The sequence below is a fragment of the Pongo abelii genome, chromosome 4 (assembly GCF_028885655.2).
Source record: "Pongo abelii isolate AG06213 chromosome 4, NHGRI_mPonAbe1-v2.0_pri, whole genome shotgun sequence".
In the NCBI taxonomy this organism is placed as follows: Eukaryota; Metazoa; Chordata; class Mammalia; order Primates; family Hominidae; genus Pongo; species Pongo abelii.
Window position 1 is genome coordinate 119,888,259 of NC_071989.2, and position 9,584 is coordinate 119,897,842.

At 41.6% G+C, this 9,584-nt stretch overlaps 1 long non-coding RNA gene across 1 annotated transcript; it reads left to right on the forward strand.

Annotated features, from left to right (window-relative positions):
• Window positions 1-600: 600 nt before the first annotated feature.
• LOC129059497 (uncharacterized) lies at window positions 601-6,897 on the forward strand. Its single transcript, XR_008525436.2, has 3 exons — window positions 601-1,139; window positions 5,021-5,101; window positions 5,777-6,897. It is a non-coding gene; the product is annotated as an uncharacterized LOC129059497 (long non-coding RNA).
• Window positions 6,898-9,584: the final 2,687 nt, after the last annotated feature.

The window sequence follows — 9,584 nt, forward strand, 5'->3', positions numbered from 1 at the left end:
ACAACTACCTACCATCACAGTTGTTCCAGGAGAACCAGCTTCTAACTCCATGGTGCTTGTCAAGAGGTCTATGCTGTCTCTATCTGAGGCCATAGCTTAAAGTTTCTCATTTTAATATTCAGGTCTCCCTCAGGGACATCTGATGGGTGGCACCTAGGTCATGACTGCACTCTAATTGCAAGGGAGTGTGGAAATATAATCTTTTTGTTCGTTTGGATTTTTTTTTTTTTTTTGAGACATAATCTTGCTCTGTCACCCAAGCTGGAATGCAGTGGCACAATCTTAGCTGACTGCAACCTCCGCGTACCGGGTTCAAGCGATTCTCTTGCTTCAGTCTCCCAGTGAGAGGTGAAGCCAGCTGGGCTTCTGGGTCACGTGGGGACTTGGAGAACTTTTTTGTCTAGCTAGAGGATTGTAAATCCACCAATCCACACTTTGTGTCTAGCTAAAGGTTTGTAAACGCACCAATCAGCACTCTATAAAAACCGACCAATCAGCAGTCTGTAAAATGGACCAATCAGCTCTCTGTAGAATGGACCAATCAGCAGGATGTGGGTGGGGCCAAATAAGGGAATAAAAGCAGGCCATGAGTCACCACTGGCAACCACTCAGGTCCCCTTCAGCACTGTGGAAGTTCTGTTGTTTTGCTTTTGGCAATAAATCTTGCTGCTGCTCAGTCTTTGGGTCTGCACTGCGTTTATGAGCTGTAACACTCACCGTGAAGGTCTGTGGCTTCACTCCTGAAGTCAGCAAGACCACGAACCCACCAGAAGGAAGAAACTCCAGACACATCTGAACATCTGAAGGAACAAACTCAGGACACACCATCTTTAAGAACTTTAACACCGCAAGGGTCAGTGGCTTCATTCTTGAAGTCTGTGACACAAAGAACCCACCAGAAGGAACCAATTCCACACACAACAGTAGCTGGGATTACAGGCACATGCCAGCATACCTAGCTAATTTTTGTATTTTTGGTAGAGACGGGTTTTTACCATGTTGGCCAGGCTGGTCTCAAATTCCTGGCCTCAAGTGATCCACCTGTCTTGGCCTCCCAAAGTGCTGGGATTATAGCTGTGAGCCACCGCACCTAGCCGGAAGTATAATTTTGAGCTTTTCCCCCATTGTAGTGGAAGAAGGTAAGTTGAAAGAGGGTTGGAATGGGTATGGAATAAGCCCACATGTAATTTACATTACAATGCCCAATTAATATTTGTTGGGTTGCCTTATTACAAATAAGATTTTCTTATTTGAGAGTGTATCCTTATGCACTGGAGTAAAATTGGCAAATAGATATTTTCTTAAACACTAATTCTGATTGCTTGTTAATAGTTGGCTAGATATTTTCTTAAACACTAATTTTGGTTGCTTGTTAATAGTCGGCTTTCCCATACCAAGTGGGAAAAATGTTGAGATTGATCAGTGATGTTTTCCTTATATAGTGAAGGATTATTACTACTCTAAATGTATGTTTGATAAAACTTCAGTAGTGGAATAATGGGCACTGCTGCATACCATCAGTGTAAGGGATGCACACGTTTGGTTTGCTTCCTAACTATACTTGTAGTTTAATGTCAGGGAACCAACATGTTACACCAGAAGGGTTGTTTGGGGCTACTAATATTTTCTTAGTTCCACTTCAATAATAGTTGTCATGAAGACAAAGATCACTGGCAGAGTCAAAGATTTTTACAAAATGGCTACACAATGCCCAAGTTACTGAGGAACCAGGCTGCTCCTCCAAGGTTATGAGGTCATCCATTTAGAGTGCTTTTCCAGAAAATGGTTATGTCAGTTGCCCTTCAGGTTGAATAAAACCTGTGTGCTCTAGGCCGGGTGTGGGGGTTCACACCTGCAATTTGGGAGGCTGCGGTGGCTGGATCACTTGAGGTCAGAAATTCGAGACCCGCCTGGCCAACATGGCGAAACCTTGTCTCTACTAAAAAATACAAAAATTAGCCGGGTGTGGTGGTGTGCACCTGTAATCCCAGCTACTCAGGAGGCTGAGGCAGAAGAATTGCTTGAACCTGGAAGTTGGAGGTTGCAGTGAGCCGAGATCATGCCACTGCACTCCAGCCTGGGTGACACAGGATGACTCTGTCTCAAAAAACAAAACAAACAAAAAACAACAACAAAAAACCTATGTACTCTCTGGAGATCCAAGACAGTACCAAAGGCACAAGAAGTATGTTTTCCAGAGGTTCCTTCAGAAAACTATTTCAAATAATGCTTCCACAGCACCTTTTGTATTTTTAGGTAACTTGATACAAAATATATATTTCCTTTAGAATTTTTTTTTTTTTTTTTTTTTTTTAAGACGGAGTTTCACTCTTGTTGCCCAGGCTGGAGTGCAATGGCACAATCTCGGCTCACTGCAACCTCCACCTCCCAGGTTCAGGCGATTCTCCTGCCTCAGCCTCCTGAGTAGCTGGGATTACAGGCATGTGCCATCATGCCCAGCTAATTTTGTATTTTTAGTAGAGATGGGGTTTCTCTATGTTGGTCAGGCTAGCTGCGAACTCCCAACCTCAAGTGATCCACCGCCTCGGCGTCCCAAAGTGTTGGGATTACAGGTGTGAGACACCATGCCCAGCCAGATATTTGTTTTCTAGGCAATAGGTGAAGAGAAACTTTGGAGTTTGGGGTGGGAGTGAGGGACTGTGGAGAAGATGTGCTACTTTGGGACCAAGTAAGAGTATTATAGAAAAAAAATTGTTGAGTATGTGTATAACCTATGTCTCTTTGGAAAAACCACAAAGAAATATTAATTCCCTAAAACAATGTTTACCTGCTGTCCCTTGGATAACTTCAGCTTAATTTTACACTTAAGAACCTTAAAGATTACAGCGCTTAATTACAGCAATTACTGCTGATTGCTTTGGAAATAAAAAAAATGACTATGTAATACAAAATCATTAATATTATACTTGGTGGAGTGGTGTTATTATTAATAATAATTTAGATACTTGGGTCCCTATCTGATTTTTTAGCATGATAAAACTTACTGCTTCAAAGAAACAATTTGTTGTATCATTGAGATATTATTACATTCAACAAATATTGAATAAATGACTACTGCACGCCAAGGTTTGAAATAGGTAGAGGAGCTATCATAATGAATAAGACAAGTTCTCTCAGGAAGGTCACAGCCTAGTGGACAGCACAGATAATAGGCATTACACGAACACAACATCATAATCAATGTGCATGTGATACTATGGGATCACAGCCTGTAGATTAGAGAGACATTTAGAGGGGGAGACAGCTGAGCTGAAGCTAGTTGTTTTCCCAGCAGAGAAAGACAAGGTCATTCCAGGCAAGGAAATAAGGGCAAACCATCATAAAAGAGCATAGTGTATCTGGAAAAAAACAACAACATATAATTCTATGTGGCTAGAACATTGGGTACATGTTGGGAAGACACAGAGATGAGGTTGCAAAGCAAACCGTGTTCAACTTGTGAAGGACATTGTGGCATGCTAAGGAGTTGAGACTGTCATTTTGCAGTGAGAGACCAAAAAAGGGTTTCCAAGCAATGTACTGACATAATCAGATTTGTATTTTGTAAATGGAACTCTGGCAGCCACATGGAGGAAGAATTGGCAGGGGGAGTCTGGAGTCAGAGAAACCAGTTAAGACTCTGATTCAGAAGACCAAATGAGAGATGATTATCACAAACATGTTCCTCCAAGATAATCTGACACCCACCGGCCCATAAAGACAATGTAATGTGCCTTGACACTTCTGGCTTCTTCCCAGTCTGCACCCACATATACCTAGTTCCCTTTAGGTTTTTGACCTTTGATTCCAGATTCTGTGCCTTTACATCTGCTCGTTCTGGCTTCTAAGCTCAATTCCTCCATCAAATTTCTTCCTCTTTCTTGCCTCACAATGGATGCACTCAGAGATCAAATCCCTTGTAAATGCCTGGTATCTGACTCTCAGTCCAGACTTTACCTGAACTCAATCTGCTGAGCTGAGGGATAATAGCCCACTCACCCTGCTATTTTTCTGTGTTGGATGACAGGAGATCTAGACATTGACTAGCTACTGAATTTATCCAACCCATTCCTAGCTTTTTAAACTTGATGACTTCACCCACATAGCATGCCATGGGCTGGAAAAGCTCCCATGGGAAACCACAGATGAGGTATTGACTACTATATCAGCTCTAACAGCCCTGGATTGGGTGTACAGTGCTGATGAAATTGACTCACTCAAGAATGAGAAATTTTCCTGAAAGAATCTAGACAGATTCTTGTAATTAGCACTGCCACTCAGGAAAACTTTCCTGGATCTTAGGTCAAGCTTGTCCAACCCATGGCCCACAGGCTGCATGCGGCCCAGGATGGCTTTAAAGGTGGCCCAACACAACTTTGTAAACTTTCTTAAAATGTTATGAGTTTTTTGCTGTTTTTCTTTCTTTTTTTTTTTTTTGGTCATCAGCTATTGTTATTGTTAGTGTATTTCATGTGTGGCCCAAGACAATTCTTCTAATGTGGCCCCCTAAAGATTGGACACTCCTGTCTTAGGTTAAAGCCAAGTGAAGTTTAAAAGATCTTACAATGACACAGAAGGAGCTAACACCCTGGGTTAAGATGGATTTCTCAAAAACAAGCAAATAAACAAAAGGTGCCACTGGAAGAGTCAATCCTAAATCGGGCAAAGGATACAAACCTCAGAGCCCCAGAGGAAAACATTGTGGCTTTCCTGAGGAATCAAGAGATAGCGAAAGCTGAAATGGGTGTTGTCAGCCATGATGATCTCATCTTCTGATATAAAGAATCAACCATTTATTTGGCTGAGTCACAAGCCACAACACTCAAACTTGAATGTGAATGTGAAGACATATTTATTGGCACAAAGCCATTCTCCCTCCAGCCTAAGCTGCTTTAAGAGAAGGTGTGATTAGGGGTGTGGCTGAGGTCCCTTTGTCTCTAATGGCTAGATATACCTGTTTGAGTATGCTGAGGAATTTCAGGGAGAGGAACTCAAACTTTTATGGTTCTGTTGCATACAGGTGCCCAATTTATCATCCCATCAGGTCCATGAAGGATGGGGACACCATGATTCTACTGATAAGAGTTATACAGAACCCACGGTAATAAAGGAAAGCTAATGTGATTTTACTGGTGGGGCCTTTTGGACTAATTTAATCTACTATTATTGTTACTTCTAAACTTGAAACTGCAGCAGAAATTGATGTGTTATTTACTTGTACTTCCCTGTTCCATAAGTGCTGGAAGGAATTCTCCTGTATGGGAAAAGCAACATGTAGAAAAATGCTAGTTTAAACCAACCATCTCTCTGGCCCATTCCAAGCAGGGCCCCCAAACCATAATGACCTCTACAAGCTACAAGTCTCTGTAACTGATGATTTTGCTTACTGGAGTCTCTGGCAAAGGGAACCTTTACTGAAAGCTTCCACCTGAAAGCACATCTGTGGTTTTGCACTCATCACTTTACTGACATGGCTACTGGGTACATCCCTTTTGGAAGTACCAATTAGCTTTCTACTGGGCTTACCCTTCTCTTGGTGGCTATCAGTGGTTTCTCTCCTCCACTGACATCCTCCCAGTTTCTGGTGTTATTGCGCCAGTTCCATCAGCCAACTCAGGTCATACCATTGGGCCATTGAAAATAGTCTATGGCATGTCTTCAGTTTTTTAGTCGATCTGGAGTCTGAAAATGCATGGCTTTTATTACAAAAGCCACTCAACAATGGGCTGGTTGTCAACATATTTGATGGATTTTTCGCTCTTCTCATCATCCACAGGCATCCTGTATCGAGGCATGTTGGAACATCCTTCCCAAAAAACAATGCCAAAGGATTTTTGACTCCACCACTCTTTCCTCCCACTGGTTCACCCACTTGTGCAAGACAATTTGTTCACTGTAGGTGGCTGTCCCCAGAAAGGAATCATCTTCTCTCAGCCTCTTCCTGAGTAATAACTAAAATGAAAGTGGTATGGGTATTATCCAAATCTGTTTTAAAAATATGAGGTTCTATCCTGATCATTCCTGGACACAACGCTTCTTTCTTTCTGTTAATGGCAGCCTCAGGGAAGTCTGGTTGGCACACCCTCAAGATAGCTGCCAGACAAAAAAGAGCCTAGAGAATAAAAACTTATTTCTGGTGCCACTCTCTGGCTCTCTTGTGGGGTTGACATCCCCCACAAGATAATGGTCACTTGCTTGAGTACACTGCTTGCTGAGTGGCCCACGCAGGGCAAGTGTAGGACAAAGGGTCTCTATAACTGTTATAAGAATGCTTTCTACCTTCTGGATGTATTGGAACCTTCTGGACAAAAGGTCTAAGAGTGAGTAGGAAATGATTTATAACAAAGTGAAGTTACTGTTACGGGAATGGAACATAAAAATTTTGTGGCAGTGGAGGCAGAGCCACAACCCTGGCCTCTGGGTAAGGAAAACCTTAGACCTCAGTAGGTACAGAGGAAAAAAGGACATTAATGAGCTATGTCTTTCAAAACCACCCTGGGGCTGGGTATGGTGGCTCAACCTTGTAATCTTAGCACTTTGGGAGGCCGAGGCAGACAGATCAGTAGATCTCATGAGTTAGGGACCAGCCTGGACAATATGGCGAAACCCCACCTCTACAAAAAAACAAACAACAACAACAACAACAACAACAACAAAACATTAGCTGGGGGTGGCATGAGCCTGTAGTCCCAGCTACTTGTGGGTCTGATGAGGTGGGAGGATTGCTTAAATCTGGTAGGAAGAGGTTGCAGTGAGCGGACATAGCATCACTGCACTCCTGCCTGGGTGGCAAAGTGGGACCCTGTCTCAGAACACAAACAAACAAACAAACAAAAGACCATCCTGGAGGCTTCCTCAGGAAGGAAAATGCCCTAGTGTGGCTCTCCCGATAACCATTGCGAGCACTTTAACTAACTTCTATGTCTGCCATTCTCCACCAGATGGTTCTGACCACAATACAGTTAATATTTCCCTTAATTTTACTGAGAAATCTCAGAAACAACAGGGGAATGTCCCAGCTGCTACACTTTCCAGGCAAAATGCCTGATAGCATCTCTGAATCTCTTTACCACTCCCGTTCCCATAGCCAATATGCAGTCATTCCATGGTAGGAGAAATGCCACCCAGGTGGTACCTTGGACAAATAGGGGGCAAGTTGGACTCTCAGGAAGTTCCTCCAAAATCAAGGATTAGACTCAATCACTCTAAATAAGAGTAGAGTCCTAAGCTGGCTTGGAGGCCACATTGGAAGCGGTATTCACCTGTTCCTGACTAATATAGCTCCCGCCAGGCAGGCTCCAATGATTACAAATAAGAATTACTTCCCCAGGACTATACTTCTTGTGCAGAAGTCAGAAATGGACTTGCTTCCCTCTTTAAAACACTGTTTTGTACCTTAAAGGTGTTCATAAAAGACCTGAAAATGTTTAAAGAAAAACCACCTATACATCATGCAGCCCTCAGATGACTGTGAAAATCTCTCCAAAATGAGGTTACTTTTAGTTACTCAAGGAAAATCCTCAGAGGGATAACTGACTTGTTATTTATGTGCACCCTCAGGACAGTTTATCCTACAATGGGAATTATTCCATGAGAAAAACCAATACAAAATGTTTTTCTGACTTTACCTAAACTGATCAATGATACCACTTTAGCGCCAAAAGGCATTTAGGTCAGTCTCAATTCACTTTCCAGGGTTGTTATGAATGACAGAATCATTCTAGACTTTTCTCCTTGCAGACCAAGGTAAAATCTGTTCATCACTAATAAATCATACTCTATCTGGATTAATGCCTCAGGCCGAGCAATTTAGGGAGAAAACCACTTGACTTTCTACAGTAAATACTGATGGTTTATGGGATTTGTAGAGTTAGTTGGGTTTGATACCCTGGGGACATGATTGAGGTCAGTACTGTAGCAGGATGGCCTCATCCTATTGTTTGAAGTTCTGTTGGTGGTAACCTTAATTAAATGCTATCTAAGACTACTTGAACAGATTTGGTCCCGGCCTCTGTCAGTAAGATTGATCAGCGTGGCTGATGGAATGGCATACTCACGGGAAAACTCATTAGAAGCCAAGGCAATATAGAAATATGCGGTGGATATTAGTGGGAGACAATACTCCATAGGTCCCTTTTGTTTCTGCATGTCTTTGAGCAGAGGCACTGAATTCCTTTGTTTCAGACTATAATTTTGAGATATTTGTATATGTTTGTGCAGCAAACAGTCTTGGAAGATAGAGATGGTGTCTCCCTATAGGGCAAAGGGTAGGCAGTTTTACTCCTATTATAAAACATTCAAATTCCCTAAGCTCAGGCTCCTCTCCTGTAACACCGGCCTACTGAATGCAGATGTCACCTGACTTTTTTTGTGTTGTCCTGTGGGAACTGGAGTAGAAAACTAGAGCAAATGCTGGGAGATTCTAGCTACTGCTATTGCCATGAGTAATTAAGTATTTGATCCTAACTCAGGAGTCTTACGTCTTCTGTCAGCATCCATGAAGTAAACTTGTAAAATTATAAGTAAGATAAAATTTCAGATACTTCACAGTTCTTAACAGCTACCCTGTGGCAACTGGGGAGATTCATTATCAAATACCGTGGCTCTCTTTAGTTCTGTCATTGATCTCTCTGATGCTTCCAAAAGTAGAACCATACATTTTGTAGTTGAAGCACCAAGATATGAAATAGTTATTTTCAAACTAATAATATTTTAAGTGCCAGAAAAGATCAACATCAAGCCATAGACCAATTAAGAAAATGGCAAATGCAGTAATATTTGGAAACATATCCAAACAAACTATTTTACACTATCACAATATATTCCAGCTATTGCAACCATCCCTTCCTCTTTGGGTACTTTTAATATTTATGCAGATAATTAGCAGAATGAACTTGAAAAAATGTAGGTGAAATATCATGAAACTTGAGATGAAGAGCCAGTTTTGCCTATTACTGGCTGTGGAGCCTTGGACAGATTACCTCCCACTGCTTTGCATCTCAGATTATTCATTTTTAAGATGTGTATTGGAGTGGGAAAAATGAATTCATTTTGGTAGATAATTTTAAGTTTTTTTCCCCCCAGTTCTTATTTTCAATGAATAGTAGGAAGAATTTATAGCTAAGTGGGGAATTATGAAGTTTCTTTTCCTCCCTATGTTTGCTTTAGCAGGAGGTTCAGACCAGGAATAAAGATTTTTACAACTGTCTACTTTTCTTTGCACATGTAAGCAAGATCTGTTTTAACCTTCTTTGAATTAGGGTTCACATTCCAAGGAGGCACCTCCTATGAAATGAAATGTAAGAGAGGAACATTCCTTGCACAGAAGGTCTTTTTATTTGCTGCTCTCACCACACACGTCCATCTTTCCTGTGGCCAGCATATTACACAAACAGGAAAGTTAGTTGATTTCCTATTCAATACATGACACAACTTTGCCAAGGTCATGCTGCCCTTGCCAGGGCTAGCCACAGAAGGAACACACCCATTCACTTGGACTATCATAGGATTTTTTTTCTGGGCACAGTGCAGTAGCTATAAAATAATTATTAGTCTAATTTTTTCATTCATTTGTCTATTTGAGT